The following is a 20,340-nucleotide window of genomic DNA, read 5'->3' as shown; positions in this document are numbered from 1 at the left end:
TCACACTCTTGATTATCAAGCATCTATCTCTACCTTAAAGACATTCAAAGACTACTTCTACTATCTTTTAAAGCAAAGAGTTCCAAAGACCCAAGAGCCACTGTGACAAAACAAAATCTCCTCAAATCCATTTAAAATATTTTGGAATAGACTTTCCTATCCTGGTTCATGCCATTCAAATAAGAACCACAACATCAACAGCTTCAAGCTCTCAGAATATACAGTGGGGATTGCAGCCTCTGCAGTGGTGTGTTGAGGAGGCAATCCATGTTGCATTGTGGAGCAATTCAGTAATATTTGGTATCTAATGCAATGTGATTCTGGAGATATGAACTCTCACTGGACATGGTTTTTGAAGTAGGTTAAATGGATTGTGATACACAGTACTGCAGTTGTGTGGGAAGGTTCAGCTGGACCAGAGAGTCTTTTTCTGGCTGTTGTTACATTTTCATAAGCTCATATCAGAATTTATCACCTCTTTACGAGATGTCTGTGTCCATGCGTCAAAAATGAGAAAATCAAGGATCAGCACGGTAATTTCTGTTACATTGGGTCATTCTGACAGACCTCTTCCTCATCTGCCTTGACCCTGTCTTCTGGGCTATGCTGCTATTGGATCACCAGTATAATGTGTAATTATCATCATCGTTTTGTAATCTGAACTTGGTTTGCTTCTGTCTAATCAGTGCTCTTTTGAAGAATCAGATTTGTATTATATTACAGGAACAATACTGAGAACGGTGAAATCTTTCATTGAAGGTAGCTGGTTCTAAGTCTACCACAGTGTTTCAGAAGTCTCTTTATTAGAAGAAAGATATAAGGCACCAACAATGAATCAGTTTTCTGATCAGTTCTGCGATTAACAAGTACATTTGCCAATTTTCTTTATAGGTTGAACCTTGAACTTTTTCAAAACTTGACAAAGATCCATGGAGAAAACAGGATCATTCAAATGCAGCAGAATGAATTTTTGCTTGTTTTTCTGAAATCTCTGCTGATTTGTAAATCTGACCCACGACAGACAAGGCTGGATTATTAGAAATGTTTATCAATATGTCTCAAATTGGATACACATACCATTTTGCCGATGCTGCATAAGGTAATGCTTCTAAAACAGTTAATGTTGAAGTTGCATTAAACCCCACCTAATCTGCTGGTGTCACACTGTGTTTGGTGGAGAATCCAGCAGAAAGTCCTAATGGGGACGGATGTGACATTGCTGCTTCTTGACAGGCTTAAGTAATTATACCTAACTAGTCATTTTAATATGTACCTATTGCTATCATACAATTAGCTCGTTTTGTAAGAGAAGACTTTTTTTCATTAAGAATGAATGGTAACAATAAATAATATTCTGGAAAAGATAGAAGGGGAAGTGAGTAGTTATACTTCAAAATGAGCATCACCACCATTGCCAGTTTTCTCTATGCCAGAAAGCCAGAAAACTAATTTATGTTGAAGTTGCAACATCAGGAAACCGATAGAACAGAACCTTGCCAGCCTGTGAACAATGTGGTCATTGGTGAGAAAGCTGGGAGAATTACATGAGTTGACCAGAAAGGTGTTTCCTGCCATCAAGAACAAAGATCCCATTTTTCAACCAACTGTTGTACAGTGAGATGGGATTCTCATTAGTGAGTAGCAAAAGGGCTGCACAGCAGCTCGGTGGTTAACATTGCTGCCTCACAGCCATAGGGACCCAGGGTTGATTGCAACCTCAGGCAGCTGTCTGAGGGGAGTTTGTACAGTCCCCCCAATGTCTGTTTGGGTTTCCTCTGTGTGCCCCAGTTTCTTCTCACAATGGTGTGCAGGTTAAGTGGATTGGCCATGCTAAATTACCCTGTAGTGCCCAGAGATATGCAGGCTAAGTGGATTAGCCATAGGAAATGTGGGGATACAATGACAGGGTGGGGTCTAGGCCGGGTGCACTTTAGAGTGACAGTGCAGACACAACGGTCCAAATGGCCTCCATCTGCCAATTTGAATGTATTAGCGTTCTCATTCATGCTTCATCTCATATCGTTGATGTGCAGTTTCCTATTCTCCACCCTCTGGATAGAAACTAAATGGCCATAATTCCCACGTGGAAGTCGAAGTCCAGCTCACAGCCTGCTCCTCCGACCTATGTTACTTGCCAGCATGTCAGGGCTGTAACTGCATACAGTTCCACTCAGGAGGACCTCCACAACTCATTGGCAAAGCAGGGTGTCAGTTACTCACTGAGTGTGGGGGTAACTGAAGTAAACCACTTCAAGCTGCCAATGCTTGACCTGATACATGGCTGGGCTTTAAAATTGATGCTAGCACCAGGAATTGCAGGAGGCCCTGTCAGTGAGCAGGACTCCTGTCTGTGGCAAGTGGGGAAAATATGATGAGCAGTCATCATGTGGGTAGGGGGCAGAGATAGTGAGTAGTTTGGAAAGATAGTGCAAGGAAATTCACGAGGCCTCGTGGAGAGAAACCCATCACGAAGATTGCCAAAATTGCCAGTTGGCCAACTTGTGGTAAAATTTGTTTTTAAAAAAGCCCATAAACCCCATAGAGTTTATTTAAGGTGGCAAAATGTCAAATTTGAAAAGTTACCAGAAGAAGAATATTAGAAGAATCGTAAGGCTTTAGAAGATCAGGACATGTAATTGAAACTCAGAGATAGCAAGAACTGCTGGTGCTGGAGTCAGAGATAACATAGTGTGGAGCTGGAAGAACACAGCAGGCCAGGCAGCATCAAAGGGTCAGGAAAGCTGACGTTTCGGGTCAGGACACTTCTTTGTCTTTCCTGCTCCTCTGCAAAGAAAATGTCCATTTTGCCAATAAAGAAACAGAAAATATCAATCTTGGCTTCAGAAGACATATTGATGATTTTAAAGTGGAGAAATCCCCAGTAAGCATTGCTGTTTAGCACAAATTAAAGCTTGAAATAAGTAATAAAATAAAGTTTCTTAGCTAGCTAAATTTAAAGCTTTGTTGCAAGAATTGCATACAGTATTTGCCATAATACAGAATTGAAATGCTTGTAGACAAAGGAAATCCTTCAAAATTGCGAGAACACAGGGCAGAAAGTTTAGAAGGGACTTTAAACCATCAGAATTTAGACAGTATTGTTTAACACAAGGACACATACTTGAAAATAATAGATTGCAAACAACATTGAGATGCTATAGATTTAAAACAGCTTTAAAGGAATAAGAATAAAGAAACATTAACAATGAATGGAAGGAGAAGCAATAATTTCATAAAGATTTAATGTTGGAGGTGGGAGAAACAGAACAATAGTGTGGAAATCTTGGAGAAAACAATCCTTGTGATACGGAATTACTTCAAAATTAAATATTAACTCTGAAGCCAAGCTAGTTACCTTTATTGTATGACCTGGCTTGAGTGCTGACACCTGTCAGAGCCTGGTGCAGCAAGCAGGAGTAGATCTGTAACCTCAACTGCCTACAACTGTATGGTTTGATGCTTCCATCATGAGTCGTAATCAGAAGATGCCAAGGTCTTGATATAAGACAATAAGGTGTGAAGCTGGATGAGCTCAGCAGGCCAAGCAGCAAGGCTCTTGACCTGAAACGTCAGCTTTCCTGCTCCTCTGATGCTGCTATCTCAGATTCTCCAGCTTCGGCAGTTCCTACTATCTCTGCAACAAAGGTCTATATAATCCTAGAGATGGATAACAAGACCCTCTTTCCTTTAACCCATCTTTTAGCTTACTGCAGTTCTCAAATGTCAGTGCATAGCTACATGATTGTCATTTTTAAATAATGAGCCAAACTTACATAACAGTTGTTGTTGATATATTTCTGATCCTGAATATAAAACTGCCTCATTGAAGATCAATATAACATCACTCTTACCACCCTAGCGCTGTAGGGGTTTTTGCTGCTTTGCATTGCATATGCAGCTGGCTTCTCACCAAAGACAGTTAGTCATATCTAACAAGTTGATAGATTGGTACAAACTGAGATAAACAACTAACAGCTTGAAGCTTTTTATTGCAGGATTTGGTTGTTGTCTTTTACAAAGCCCCCCAAGAAAAACAGTAACTCTAATGCTGAGACTACAAAAGAAGCATTCCCCAGTTCTGCCCTTGCACTTATACTTCAGGAAGGAGAAATTCTCTGTGATCAGGACAGGGGAAATCTGAATGCTTCCTTCATGCCTGGGAGGGATTGCCCCTTGTCCTTCTGGCTCACAAGAATGAAAAGGCAGCCACTGCAGGGAGCAGGCAGCTTCAGTTTCCTAAGCCCAGCAGCAAAATCCAAACTGGATGATTGAACTGCTGGAACCTAATTTAAATATGTAAAAATGCATCCTGCCTGTATACATGAGGACATTCAGAACCCCAATGTCCACCATTGTCAAAATGGCAGCAGGATTTGATATGTAACAGAAGAGCATCATTTTCCATGTATTTCACTCATTAGTCCCACCACATGATCTCCTGCTGTCCATTATAATAGAGCAAAGTCAGAAGGGAATTAATATAAAGGTTATTGTTATGGTATGTTCAGTAAGTATTAGACATCAGAGTCCTAAAACAGAGCACTGTCCACTGATGGACTGTTCACAAATTATTTTGACTCCTGTCACTGGTTGGATCTCCTCTGCTGGATCTGCAAACCAGCTTTCTTGATTCTTGTGAACTAGTTTAAAGATTGTGTGTTCCCTCCAAATCTCTGTTGATAAAGAATCTGCCCAGTGAGAGCTGAGGTATATCGGCAAGGAAGTTATTGTGCTTGGGCTGATTCCTGCTATGTGCCAGGAAACCCACTTCATTTGATCTATTGCAGTGTTACCCATGACCCAAATATCCCCGTCTCTAAACAGTCAGAAATAGGGTGCCAGTTGGGAAATGTGTGTCAGGGCTCTGAAGAAATCCTGACAGAACAGACCATCATGGAAAGATCCCAAAAAGTTTAAGTTTCTGATAGGCTAAAACCATTGACCCAACCAACTATCACTTTATCCCCAATCATCAGCTATCCATCCAACTATGCCCCAATCCGACCCTTGATGACCTGCAACCATCAGACTAACATCCGCGTCACCCACCTACCCACCCTCCTGTTCACCCATCCATTCAATACCTCAAACATGTTCATGCCAAGACTTGAGATATTAAAAAAATTACCTGAATACTGCTGCTATTGTGGTTTAAGGTACTCTCCTCGACCCCAGTCTCCTTGCTGGCCTCATCCTGGAGAAGCTGCACTGATCCATTTCTCCCTAACAGGGATCAGAGACTAGATGGTATTGATAGGCCATAGAAAAGTTGGTGAACAGCAGCAATTTGCCTGAAATGATCACTGGCCGGAAGATCCTAGACTTTCAACTCAACCAGCAAGAGCATCTTTCAGAGAAGATAGAAGACAAAGTTCAAGACTAAAATGTAGTTTTAAGGCATGAAGATGGTCATTATGGCGAGAAAATTAATTGTCAAAGTCAGCAACTATAGTGTGGCTGTTAATATAGAACATCTGAATGAGAAATAATGATTTAACAATTTACACAGATGGCTGTGGACAGGAAAGTATGATTGAAAATTGTGAGGAGGGTTGTGGACAAGAAGTGCATGTCATATGCAGGATCTTTAGTAATCTATGTGTGTACATTATTTAAAACTATAAATGTCTCAGAATCTGAAATGCTAGTTTTGTGTTTGGTACAATTTACATGATTCCAAATAGCTATGGTGAGCAGTAAACACTTCCAGCTGTATTTTCAGTTGAAGTGTTTTGTAAAGTGAGGTTCATGGTGCATTTTCCACCAAGGCTCAAAGTGACTCTTCTCACACGAACTGCTGCTTATCACCTCAGTCATTATGCACTTGAGTTCTAGAGCACTTTTCTCGTGGAATCAAGCAGCAGGGGAGGCAGAGGTCCCTGCCACTGCTGGCAGTTTCTAGTGTTGATGCTGCTGGCACTATATTTACAGCCCAGCTGTGCGCCACTTCAAATGCTGCAAGACAGGAACTGCCCATCATACTGTATCTTCAACCATTACCATGAAGGACATGAACCAGAACCAGGAAACTGGCTTCCCTTCACTGAGAGGGACCTGGAGGTGGTGATTAACCAGGTGCTGGAGAGAAGGGCAGTGTTTTATCCCGTGGACTGCTAAGGGAGGCTATGTCATCAGAAAGAGTCATCCTGGACTGAGATATGATCTGGGTCACTGCTGTGTCCTGGCAGAATGTAATGCACAGCAGTCCTGGAAGAAGGTGAGTATCTCCTACACTCTGCAATGGTAAGTGTGACCATCTTCTCTCTGCTACCTTGCACTCATACAGCCATCACTCTCTCCACCTCTGCCACTGCACATGCCACTCACCAAGGCTCATGTCTACAACTCCCACTGTTGCATGCGTCTTGCCCCACTCAGCAATTTTTGCTTGTGCAAGAGCTTCAGGATCCTGGAGCAACTTCTGACGATGTCATAGAGCTGCACATCATTGAGCATGCATAGGACAGTGTGGGTGGAATTAGAACATATGACAGGGTTACACTAGAATGGGCAGCATGGTTGCTCATTAGTTAATACTGCTACCTCATAGCACCAGGGACCCAGGTTTGATTCCATCCTCAGGCAACTGTCTGTGTGGAGTTTGCACATTCTCCCTGTGTCTGCATGGGTTTCCTCTGGGTGCTCCAATTTCCTCCCACTGTCCAAAGAATTGCAGGCATTGTGTTAAGGGATGTGTAGATTAGGTGGATTATTGGGAAATGGGTCTGGGTGGGATGCTCTGAGGATTGGTGTGGACTTATTGGGCTGAAGGGCCTGTTTCCACACTGTAGCGATTCTATGATTCTAGTCTAGAAATTTAGAGCATCTTAAGGACACATGGACAGGAGCACACAAAGTAGAAACATTAGTCCTCACTTACTATAATTGTAAGATCAGAGTTTGGCATATCTATAATTACCACGTAAAGCAGGATTTCATATTAATCAATCATATTAGCACAAATGACTTTTGCATCCAATTCCTTTGTCTTATTGTACAAAACACTGCCCCCCAACCTGGAAGGTCAATACCAGTAGTAGCCATAAGGCTCCCCACACAGTGTGAAGAGAAGGAGATGGCTAGAGATGAGCATAACCACTCATATGGAGATAGGGAGACCTCAACAGGCAACCAAACCCTGTAAGCTTCATTGTGTTGTGCTGTGCCATTACCCCCAGTGCTCACTCATTCTTAAACTGCACCAATTTTTAACCCTCTGACACAACTAATTTCCTCTCTTCTGTTATGAAGACACTAACAGCACCCAGTGACCTTCCGTCCTGAAGGGATCAGCGCCAGTGACCCTCAATTCCATCTTCAAATCTGAGAAGAAAACCACTAAACCTTCAATGGATTCACTGGCGAGGCTTTCACCCGCACCCTCCACTAGCTCAGATTCTCATCTCAGTGGGTTCTCTTTAGGAACACAGTCCTGTGAGAGAACACTGATATGAGTCTACAGGAAGAAATGCCCAGCTATCCGACACTCAGAGGGCCGACAGAGGTGAGGTACCTGCTCTGACCTGGGCAGACGATGATCAGATCATCTCAGCCATTAATGACTTTGTGAAAATGAACAGACGTGCACTGGAACAGCAGCCATGTTTGTCAGAGAAAACTGATGAATGGATCAAAAAATGGAGGAATCCACTAAAGTAATCAATACTGTGCTAGCACCAGTTGGTGACTGTCATGGAGAGTGAGATCCAGTGACTGCTCGCTGTTTGCATGGACCTGCATCTCAGCACTGTATCTATTGGAGGTCAGCATTAGTGGTAAAGTGAGAGGTGGAGGAGGGACCTTGGCCTCTCACTAAATGATGTTTTGTTTCACAAAGATAGGGTAGTGCCATTAGCAACTGACTCCTTGACACTAACAGCCTTAGATGTCAAGTCGCCTTTAAGCATGACATTGATGACTGCAGCCAAGGCATTGCACATTAACATGGATGACGTTGAGGCTAAATACTATGTGTAGGGATTGTGCTATGGCCTGGCCTGCACACATCTCCCACACTTATAACCACCTTGTGTGGGTATCGCAGGCTAGGCCCGCATTTATTACTCAACCCTAATTGTATAGTGGTAGTGGATACGCAGCTGAATGCTGTGGGTCTGGAGTCACATCAGGCCAGAACAGGTAAGAACAGCAGATTTCCTTCTCTCAAGAGATATTATTGAACCAGCTGGGTTGTTAACAACAATCAATTTCATCATCGTGGTGGGATTCAAACCCATGTCCTCAGAGCATTAGCACAGGGTTCTGGATTACTCGTCTAGTGACGTTACCACTACGCCACTGCTTCTCCAGGGAGAGTGAGAGTATGGACCAGTAATGATACAAACACATCTGTGTAGGGAAAGGTTCATTGTGTCTATCGGCTTGTCAAAAGAAGCAGTAAGATTAAGGTTGGGACAATCGGCAATAAGCATCCTACTATCCCAACATTAGCCTACCAAGGGCAGCTGCACAACGAATTGCCTTCTCACTTTAAATCCGACCCTACAGGATTCTCAAATATTTCAGGGCAATTTAAAGGTTTATAAACACTCTGATATAGTGAAGCCTAATCAACGATGAAAGATTCAAAAGGCAATGCCTCAGGATTTCCTCAAACTACTGCCTGTCATGAGAGATTTTACTGCACGGTACTTGAATGTCAGAAACAGACCGAGACCTTAAAAGCTACACAGCCTTAGTGCCATTTGATGCTAGTGAACTAATGCATGGTTGGCTAACAGTCAGCAAACCTGTAATGCCTAGATACTTGATGTGAGATCACCCGAAGGTAACAAGCGTAAAATTCAACGCCTAAAAAAATTTTATTCTACAACAGAAAAGGTCAAAGATTGCAGAAATAACAAGGTCCACGGGTGCTTTGCCACAAAGGAGGAAGCTTTGCAACATTACCAACAAAATCTTAAGTTAGGTTCAAACCCTGCTCATTCATCCTGGAAGTGGGTTTCATTGAGTTATTTCTGGCTTCTTGGGCTTGGCAATGCATTGATTGAGATGAAATTGCAGTGTGATAGAGCAATGTCCAGATGCTCGTCTTCATCTTCAGAAGATTGCTGTTGATCCCCATTTCCTCTGCATTCCAGAAATCCTCCTTTGCCGGTTTCAGTCATGAACAGCGTAGCAAGGGACAATAATGAGACACACCCTTTTTAAATTATATTGTAAGGCCCTGCTGCAGTGGCCCAGACACAGAAACCTCATCTTAAGGAGCATAAGGCCTCCAAGCATGTAGATGTTCATGTCAGATTCATGAGTAAATCCTCTGTGGGGTGTGTCAGAAAGAGAACACACCATTCATTGATGGTGCACTTGAGACTTCATCAATCATAACGAAGCATCATTTTTATGCCTTGACACAATATGCCATGAAGGCTTCATGAGGAAGTCAATGCCACACCTCGATAAGAAGCTCTGAGTTATGGAACCCATTGCAAATGCATTTAGTACAACCATTGTGTTCAAACTATGGAGGAGTTGAACTCAACCAGGAGTTGAATTCTGGCAGTAAACCACTGTGATACCTCCCCAACCTCCCAGAAAAGGCAGTCTTGCGTTTTACTAATTAGGTCAGTTTGCAAATGTGACAGCTTTGTGTGATAGCTATGATCCACTGACAGCCATGGAACTTTGTTTCAGAAATGTCAAGTTCAGGTAATGTTTACGTTACCACTGATTACATTTGGTTAGCTTACATGGAGACAATTAGGTCAAACCAAACAATGGTCAGAATTGTTTGAGATTAAAATTTATAACGTATATTCTTGGGAAATGAATGAGGAGCCAGTGAAGTGCAATTTGATTCTGATGGATGACATTACTGAATCATTGGATGCATGATTAATGCAATTGTACCCAGCACAGACTCAGATCCAAACAATGTTATCCACCCCCAAAGAATAAAGATGTAACTTAGTCCACCCACACCATATAAATGACAGTTATTTTGTATCATTACTGCATTGTTGATTTTGGATCACAGATGTCAAGATTTCAATAAGTGATCGACAGGCTCCACAGCATGATGGCACTCCATCCTTGATATTCTCTTTAGTCTTCCTATCCCTGTTTCAGCCTCTTTCAGCCTCCCTCTATTTACATTCGGCCCTTTGTATAACCATTGATATCCTCAATTTGCCCCCTGAGTCCATGGATTTGAGAATTGCAATACTCTATTGAATGTACACTCATTTCATGTAGAGGGCAGTGATTGTGACTTGTAGAATTATAGAGCATTAGAAATGTACAGTCCGTCAGTCCAATTTGTCCATGTTGACTCGATTTCCTAAATTAATCTAGTCCCATTTGCCAGCTTTTGGCCCATATCCCTCTAAGCCCTTCCCATTCATGTACCCATCCAAATGCCCTTTAAATGTTGTAATTGCACCAGCCTACACCACTTCCTCTGGCAGCTTGTTCCATACATGCACCACCCCCACATGAAAAAGTTGTCCCTCAAGTTCTTTTTAAATCTTTCCCTTCTCATCTTCAACCTACATTCCCTAGATTTGGACTTCCCCATGCTGGGGAGAAGACCTTAAATATTCATCCCATCCATGCACCTCATGGTTTTATAAACCTCTATAAGGTCACCTCTCAGTTTCCAATGCTCCAGGGAAAATAGCCCCATCATATTCAGCCAGTCACTTTAACTCAAACCCTCCAATCCTGGCAATATCCCTGTACATCTTTTTTGAACTATTTCAAATTTAACAACATCTTTCCCGTAGAAGGGAGACCAAAATTGAATATTCCAAAAATGGCCTGACCAATGTCCTGTACGGCTGCAACATGATGTCCTAACTGCTGTATTCAATGCATTGATCAATAAAGGCAAATGTACCAAACCCCTCCTCCACTAACCTGTTTACCCGAGACTCCCACTTTCAAGGAACAATGCACCCCGAGGCCTCTTCGTTTAGAAACACTCCCCAGGACTTTATCACCAAATGCCTTGCCAAAATGCAACACCTCACATTTATCTAAATTAACCTCCATCTGCCACTCCTAGGCCCATCGGCCCATCTGATCAGGGTCCCGTTGTAATCCAAAACAACCTTCTTCACTGTCCACTACACCACATATTTTGGTGTAATCTGCAAACTTACTAACCATTCCTCCTACAGTCACATCCAAATAATTTATGTAAATGACAAAAAGTAGTGGACCCAGCACTGATCCTTGTGGCACACTACAGGTAAGAGAGCTCCATTCCATACACAAGCCTCCAACTCCAACCTCTGCCTCCTAACTTTAAGCCAATTTTTTATGCCAATGTCTAGCTCTCCTTGGAATCCACATGATCTAACTTTGCTAACCAGTCTACCTTGCAGAACCTTGTCGAACGCCTTGCTGAAGTCCATATAGACAACGTCCACTGCTCTGCCATCATCAATCTTCTTTGTTACTTCTTCAAAAAACTCAATCAAGGTATGATTTTCCACAATCAAAGTCATATTGACTACCCTGATCAGTCCTTGCCTTTCCAAATACACATAAATCCTGCCCCTCAGAATCCCTTCTAACAACTTACCCATCACTGATGTTAGGCTCACAGTTCTGTAGTTCCCTGGCTTTTCCTTACCGCTTTTCTTAAAAAGTGACACCAGATTAGCAAACCTCCAGTCTTCTAGTACCTCACCCATGGCTATTGACGATACAAATACCTCAGCAAGGGGCCCAGCAATCTCTTACCTAGTTTCCAACAAATTTATAGCATTGCCCTGATCAGGACCTGGGGATTTACCCAACTTTATGCGTTTTAAGATGTCCAGCACCTCCTCCTCTGTAAATGGGCACTTTTCAAAATACCACTGTTTATTTCCACAAGTTCTCTGGCTTCCATATCCTTCTTCACAGTAATTGCCGATGCAAAATATTCACTTTGTATCTCACCTATCTCCTGTGATTCCCCACATAGACAGCCTTGTTGATCTCTAAGGCACCCTATTTTCTCCCTTGGATAACAAGGTGTAGAGCTGGATGAACATAGCAGGCCAAGCAGCATCAGAGGAGCAGGAAAGCTAATGTTTCGGATCTGGACCCTTCTTCAGAAAACTTCCAAATCGTCAGCTTTCCTGCTCCCCTGATGCTGCTTAGCCTGCTGTGTTCATCCAGCTCTACACCTTGTTATCTCAGATTCTCCAGCATCTGCAGTTCCTACTATCTCTATTCTCTCCCTTGTTACTCTTTTGCCATTAAAGTATCGTAGAGTCTCTTTGGATTCTTCTTCAGCCTATGTTCCAAATCTATCTCAAGTCCCTTTCTTTAGCCTTCCTGATTTCTTCTTGGATGTACTCCTACTGCCTTTATACTTCTTGAGAGACTCGCTTAATTCACTCAAACCCCACTTGCCAGAATTCCCCACCCTTCTATGCTCTATGAAATCCAACCTTTCGATTTTGAATTGCCCCCTTTCACTATTGCTATTCCCTCAGCAATCCAGTCCAAGCTTTGATGTCCCAATTTCCCAAGGACTCCATGTATTGCCCCTGTGAAATCCCTGACCATTAACATTCACATCCCAGGGCTATCCATTACCCATTCCCTGATTTTGATTTGGCACGACAACCCCAACTAAGCATGATCTAGCCCCACAACAATGTCTCAACTATCATCCCTGGTCTCATTGCATTTGAGTTGTATGACTGACCGTGGCCTAAAATCTTGATTGCAGTGTCAAAGACCCCCAGGCTCAGACAGGACCAAGTGTCTGACCGACCATGGCCAAATTTACTGTAATTTGACATACCTCCTGACTGACTTTGGAGGTAGCCCCTGGCCATACAAAGGACTGCTCCCCTTTAACTTTCATACAGGGTCATATGATTGAAGGACGCGCAGTGTGATTGCCACATACATTGCTGGCATGTGCTGTCGGTGTGGTATTGATGTAGCACTGTGCTATATGCTTTCTTGACCATTCTCTTGGACTGTTCAGTCCTCTGAACCAGAACAATCCACCTTCTCTTCCCCTGCATGAGAAACAATGCAAACCAAAGAGGCTGGAAATCACTTTGTCAGCACAAAGTAGATGAATTCTGAGAAATGAGATGGAAGCCATAAGATGCATGCTATTTTTATACATGAAATATATATGTGTGCTGCATACAAAGTAACCTAGCAGAAGCATGCAAGTTCTAGGTGCCCTTGGACAACAAAGTGAAGTCCTGACGCACTGAAGTGCAGTTCAGAGTTGGATCAAGTGCAGGAATGATGATGTGATGAAGTTGGTGGCTTGCTGATGCCACCCTTTTGAACAGGGAGAGGAGGAGGACATTGCCATGGTGCATACAGCATTGTTGTGGTGAAGACAGAGTTTTGTAAAGTCTGGGACCAATAATTGGCGAGCTCTGACTTTATTCTGAGAATTCACACTGTCTAGTTTCTTAGGGAAGGAAAGTAGAATTGGAAATGGTATATAAATGAGGTGAGTGGGACTAATGTGGGAAGGATATGCATGGAAATAAAGTTGTAACTACTTAATAGTCAGATACTGATGCAGCAGTTGAAGGTTTAAGGGGAAAATTAGGAAATATTTATTGACAGTAAGATTTTTTCATTCTTACCATATTTTCCCAACTGACTTGCCACTGCCCACATCACTTGAGAGAGTGGAAAATTTCACTCTCTATCAATTAGTTTGGCAATATGATTCCAACAATGGACCTGGGCCAATCCACCTTCGGTACTAACGGGTAAGATAGCAGATTTATCCAATTTTATCAGTTATGTATCTTATCCAAATGAACGCTCTCCAAGAGTATATAATCAATTGAGAACACTGTCCAAGAGCATATAATCAACTGAGTCCAATGTTTTGCCTTTTGAACAAAGGCAGAGCTAATGTTTGGTGGGATTTTTTAAAGAATTATTCAAGAATATTTGAATTTGCCCATGAAAGAGCACTCCTTCCTTTAGGTTCCAAGCCCACACATAGCTTTCAAAACATGTAGACAAACCCATAGGGAGTGTCATTTGCTTTTATAATTGGCAGTCTGAAGTGACAGTCCACAGTAGTAAGTTAGATATGACTTAATATTTTAGTGAAGTTTGGCGATGGAGCGTGTATATTTAATCAATATCCTTATACAAGTAGTAACTGGCATCTCAATAGTTAAAGAACAAGTGATCCATGATGAATTGCTAAGCAGGCGTGGTGTGTCTGTGCTCATTGGGGGTGTGTTCATGTGACCAGTTTTCACAGAGCAAAAACTTTCAAACTAGCCAGACTTATTCTGTTGACTTTGGCAAATTTTGAACTATCCCCTTATGGAATGATACCCTACAGTCTGATGGTATCAATACAACAATTGAAACTGTACTGTTTGGATTAAGAACATTTTACTTTTGGAACTGTTGCGAAACTAGCTTCTCTAATGTAAGAAATACTTGTGGAAACTTTGAAGGTAAGGCAAATTATTGTTCTGTGGATGCTATATATTGATTTTGTGATATATTTGATTATACTTATTGTTGAAATCTAAAATGCATTTTTTTTTGGAGCATAAACTGTCCTTTACTTTCAGCATTTGAGGAATGGCTGTATTCTGTATGTTTTTTACACAGACAAAATGTTGTAGCGACTACTCATGAAAATCATTTTGCAAATATTGCAAAGCAATGTTGGACAAATGTGGCTGTTACTGTAATTCTAGAACTTGCATCTGAATTTTACACAAATTCTAACTTTGTTTGAAGCAGCACTCCAGTAGCTCGGATGTAGAAGTTACTAACTAATTTGTCTTGAAGGCAAATTCTTCTATTTTTATGAGAGCATATAGTTGAAAAGCTCATTGTATTAGTAAGTATAGAAAACTGTAACCTTTAGGGACCAAGTCTCTATATATCAAAGAACTATAACCCTATATACAACGTGGCTGCTTTGGAGCACGTCCAAGCTAACACCACTTTGTTGCGAAGGACTGGATGTAAACAGCCCAATTAAGATAGTCTGCATTGAATATAAATAATAGATTGTTTCTGCTGCAGTGAGAAATGCAAATTAATTCCCACATTCAGATTTAAGAAACCCACTCAAATCTTAGGTTCAAATTCCAGAGTTGCCAAACCCACACTGCATCACATCTGGTGTTTGCATCTAAGCTGAATGTTTCTGGTTGTGTTTATCTGTGAGAGGGCTGAGATCTAGACTGCAAGAAATGAAAGCTTCTTTTTATTTCAATGCTGGGAAGCAAGCATCTGTTAGCTGATTTCAAATGTTTACGACGTAAAAGCCATTTTCCATAAACTGGCAGCAAGTCATTGATTCTGGAATCGTGGAGGCTGCAATTTCAACAAAAGGAATGTCGTAGAAATAGCTTTATTCCTCTGTGAATAAATAAAAGATCTTCTCCATTTTTAAGAAAGTTATCTGGTAGGGAATAGAACCAGTAAATGCTTGAAATACTCAGCAGATTGGACAGCGGTGAGAAAAGCAGAGATAAATATTTCAGGTCAATGATGTTTCATCAGAATGTCATCAGCCCGAAATGTTAACTCTAACTCTCTCAGCACTGATGTTATTTTACCTGCTGAACTTTTCCAGCAAGTTCAGTTTTGACGTCAGATTTCCAACATGGTTTGTTATTATTTAGGGGGAATACTTTTAATGTTCAGTCCTCCCCACAAGTCCCACAATCAAATCGATACTAAAAAAAGAAAGAAATGGCTGACTTCACTGTTCATTTTCAATCTCAGAGAGAGTTTCTGTGAAGCTACAGCTGACATCTGCTGTGTCAATAACAGAACATCAGGTAGTGGCTCCAGAGGGATTACTGAGGTTAGTATCCACTGCTGGCCAGGATGTCAGTTAAGAAGCAATCAAACCACTGGAGATAGCAGTAACTAGTGAACACTTGCTTTATCCCAGTCAGTGTTTAGCCCAATCCTAATTGCTGACTTACAGATTTCCCAAGGAGCATTCATACACCTGTTACGAAGGAGTCCAGGATAACGTTCCAATGTTACAAGCTGCAACTCTCCTCAAAGTGCTACCATCCCCAACAAGGTGAACAGTGAAAATTAATATTATCTCCTATATTATATGCCCATCAAATCAAGCAAGTAATTCAATTGCTTATTGGAAAATGTAGATAGTTTTTGCTGAGCTCACAATACTCAGGAGCTAACTAATGTTAGGAACAGGAGTAGGTTTTTCAGTTCCTCAAGCATGTTTTATAGTTCAATCAGCTCATTCTTCAACTTTATTTGGAGATCATATACCTACATTTGTGCATATCTCTTTACACCTTTACCTAATGTTAATCATTCAGTTTCAATTTTGGAGCTGTCAAATGATCAAACCCCTTGAGAAAGCTCCAGATTTCCGTGACCCTTTGTGCTACAATAAACCAAATCTTTTTGAACCGAATACAAGAAGCGCCAGTTGAGGTAATGTGAATTTATATATAATACTGTCCATATAGCACTCACCAAATGAATGTGTGGGAGATAGAATGCTGCAAACGCTCACTCAGCTGAAACCAGGAATGAAGAGAGATTGGTTTGATTGGACCCACATTCACCAGAATCCAGAAGAATGAGCAGGGATCTGATTGAAGTATGCAACGCTCTAACAGGGATAGATAAACTGCATGCAGGGGAGATGTTTCCCCTGGGTGAGGAGTTTGGAACTGGGAGACACAGTCTCAGTATATGGGGTAGGCCATTTAAGACTGAGATGAAGGCACATGACTCACTCAGAAGGTGGTCAGTCAGTGTAATTTGTAAATATAGAAAACTGTGGAGGCCATCTCACTGAGCATATTCAAGAAAGAGATTGTTAAAATTTTAGGTATTAATGGCATCAAGGCATATGGAGACAAAGCAGGAATATGGCATTGAGAATAAGGTTAAGCATGATCATACTGCATGGTGGAACAGTCTCAAAGGGCTGAATGGCCTACTCCTGTTCTTAGTTTCTATGTTTCAGTTTTCAACTTCTGCTGGACATCGCCACTGATGCCAAAAAGATCAGAGAAAGATGCAGAAGGAGTCGCCGTGTACTTTTCAAAAATATTTTTTTCCAAACTTGCAAGGAGAAGTGACGTTCTAGTTGCATAATCGCTGGACCATTCAATCAAAGAGCCAGCAAACATTCTGAGGTCATGGGTTCAAATCCCACCACGGCAGTTGGTGGAATTTAAATTCAATAAAATATCTGGAATTAATAATCAAATGATGACTGCGAACCCATTGTCAATTGTTAGAAAAGCTCACCTGGTTCACTAATGTCCTTTCAGGAAGGAAACTGCCATCCTCACCTGGTCTGGCCTACATGTGACTCCAGACCCACAGCAATGTGGTTGACTCTGAACTGTTCTCTGGGCATTTGGGGATGGGCAATGAATGCTGCCTAGCCAGCAACAATCCTCATCCAGTTAATGAATAAAGAAAACAAAACTTCCACCTCCTTGTTTAGTAAGCAAATACTGACCTTCTGCAGGATGGATCACTATAATTGGCAAAGACCGAGTTCTCTTAATTTCAGATCAAAGTAGTAAAGATGTAGATTACACTAAAGTGAATGCAGTGTTATCAACATGAAGCACAACGTAGGGTCTTTGTAAAATAGAGATGGGAGATGCACTCGGGCTATTGGCTTGTTTCCTTAGCTGCAGTCTTCTGTTCACTCCATCATATTGTGCACAATTTTATAAACCACCATCTCCATTGAACACAAGACCATTGGAGAACCAACTCATTAATGGACAGATTAAATTCTTGCTGCCGTTTTAAAATCAAGAGAAGTATAAGACCCATTTAACCCTTGAATTCAAAAAGCAGAAACATAGCATGCCAGGAAATATGCATTTTCATCACAGCCCATGAGCTGAAAGAATATTAAGAACAGAAATGGTTCAGTTCAGTAAGTAGCTAGATCATGCAAAGCAGAAAGGTCCCATTCTGCTCCGAGCCTTACTCAGATTCTGATCTCAAAACTTTCCTCTTGCTGCCTATTCTATTACCAAAGCAGCCTCGAAATTGGAGACAGAGAAATCATTCTTTGTTGAGAATTTGTCCCATAGACAGCTTGAGCAGTACAGGAGAAGCTAGGAGCAGCTGTGATAGCCTGTTCACAATGACAGTGTGGCCAGTGTGTGAGGCATGTTTATCCAGAAGAGCAGGTTAACACACTGTAATCCAAGCATGAAATCATGGCAAAGGTAGAGGTACAGGTAATCTTTGGAGAGAAAAAAAAGCAAGACATTTTCTGAGCACAATATGTTTACATGTTATGGAATATTATGTCCATAATGTGGTACTTTAAGTGATATTAGTGACAGCCTTCATTTTTGTCATTCTTTGTTAAATGGCATCATGGGGTGTTAGATTTCCTTCAGGAATTCACACATGGAACATTCCATTCTCCTAACAATATGTTACAACATGAGATCCAAGTCCCCCATTATCACTTACTTTTGTAATCCCACCAATTAGGAAGAAAGATGGATAGCACTAGCAAAGTCAATGCAAAATCTGGCCATTTTTGAAAATAATATCTTCAAACTTATACAAATAGCGCTCTTACAAGAAATGTTTCATGTTTGCAACAATTTTCAGTTCTGTTACTGTAATACATTGGATCTCACTTCTTTTAGGGAGAGAAGTAGTGAACAGGATATTACCTGTGGCTTTGTAGACTCTGCCATCAGACTATTAGGTGCAGAGCTGGATGAACATAGCAGGCCAAGCAGTGTCAGAGGAGCAGGAAGGCTGACGTTTCAGTCCTAGATCCTTCTGACGAAGAAAGGTCTAGACCCAAAACATCAGCCTTCCTGCACCTCTGATGCTGCTTGGCCTGCTGCGTTCATCCAACTCTGCACCTTGTTATTCTCAGATTCTCCAGCATCTGCAGTTCCTACTATCTCTGCCATCAGACTGAAGTCTTGGGTCAGAAACTTGTACTGCGTGGGAAACGAGTCACTTGTTGTGATTTTCCTTGGGTCCACTAATTGATGGCTAAGCTGTGGGTTTGCAATCCTGTGGGTGAGCTCTCAAAACATTCAGAGGCCTTCCAGATTCAAAATCGTCAGAGGCCTTCCAGCTTCAAAACAACAGAGTTGTAGAGTCATAGAGCTATACAGCATGGAAACAGTCCAACTCATCCTTGCCGACCAGATATTTGACATTGCTGTAGTCCCATTTGCCAGCATTTGACCCATATCCGTCTAAACTCTTCCAATTCAAGTACCCAATCAGATGCCTTTTAAATGTTGTAATTGTACCCACCATCACAACCTCCCGTGGCAGCTCATTCCAAACACACACCACCCTTTGCATGGTAACATTGCCCCTTAGGCCCCTTTTCAATCTCCCCCCCTCACCTTATACCTATACCCGTCTAGTTTTGGACCCCTTTACCCAAGGGCAAAGGTTTTGACTATTTTGCCCTATCCATGCTCTGCATGACTTTATAAACCTCTATAAGGTCACCTCTCTCCCTGTAGTTTATATCCTACAACCCTAGTAGCATCTTTGTAAATCTTTTTTGAACCCTTTCAAGTTTCACAATATCTTTCCAATAGCAGGGCAGATGAAATGGAAAGTAAATAAGGAAGAGGGTACTTCGATACTTTTTAACCTTTAAAGTAAAGAGTATGCTTTTCAGCCAGGTCACCATGGTGGGAGATTGATGGGAGTACAGTCCGGTACAGGAAGGCACCCAGGCAGGCGAGGCCTCAAGATCTGCCCCGAGCATTCCCACATCTAGGCAGGCAGCCCTGTAGTCACTACTAGCTCCTACTATCCTACCTCGGCAAAAATGGATTCAGAGTGAGATGGAGCCAGGGAACCAATCCTGAACTGAGTGAGACTTCAAAGTCAAGCCTTGCAATTTCGTTCGATGGTAAAAGCAAACGTTCCTGAAAAATATTGGTCTGCATCTAGAAACAAACGATGATTTAGGGTTTAGGGAACCCTTGTTCAAAACTGGGAGCTTAATGGAAAAAGAAAATCCATAATTAAACATTTGACCTAACTTACAGTTTAAGAGCAGCAATTTAATAAGGTTTTTGTTTTGAATTATAAACAGTCTTGAAGAGGTATCCATTACTGTTTACGGTAAATGCACTAAAGTCTTGGCATTTCATATGTGGATATCTTTGGAGACAGATGGTTTCAATTCCCTACTGGTTAGAAGAGCCCCACAGTAGCGCAGTAGAAAAGCCTTCTGGAATAAAAATCAGCAGGATTCAAATTGTAACATTCCCATTTGCATCTCTTTCTTTTATCGTCTGTTCCGTCTGACTGCTGCAGTGACAATTTGATAGTCTGGTGCACGGACTGTGCCTTTTTGGCTAACTGACAAAAATGGTTCGCGGT

General features: G+C 41.6%; 1 protein-coding gene across 1 annotated transcript in view; it reads left to right on the top strand.

Moving 5' to 3' along the window:
• The first annotated feature begins 14,231 nt into the window (after positions 1 to 14,231).
• LOC125456467 (KN motif and ankyrin repeat domain-containing protein 1-like) overlaps positions 14,232 to 20,340 on the top strand; it is an 80,236-nt gene continuing 74,127 nt past the window's right edge. Inside the window, exon 1 of the mRNA XM_048539588.2 lies at positions 14,232 to 14,423. The gene's annotated coding sequence lies outside the window, so the exon portion shown is untranslated. The remainder of the gene's footprint in view (positions 14,424 to 20,340) is intronic.

This window comes from Stegostoma tigrinum, chromosome 8 (genome assembly GCF_030684315.1).
Source record: "Stegostoma tigrinum isolate sSteTig4 chromosome 8, sSteTig4.hap1, whole genome shotgun sequence".
Lineage (NCBI taxonomy): Eukaryota > Metazoa > Chordata > Chondrichthyes > Orectolobiformes > Stegostomatidae > Stegostoma > Stegostoma tigrinum.
The sequence above is the reverse complement of the archived record's forward strand: the minus strand, read 5'-3'. Positions and strand labels throughout refer to the sequence as shown.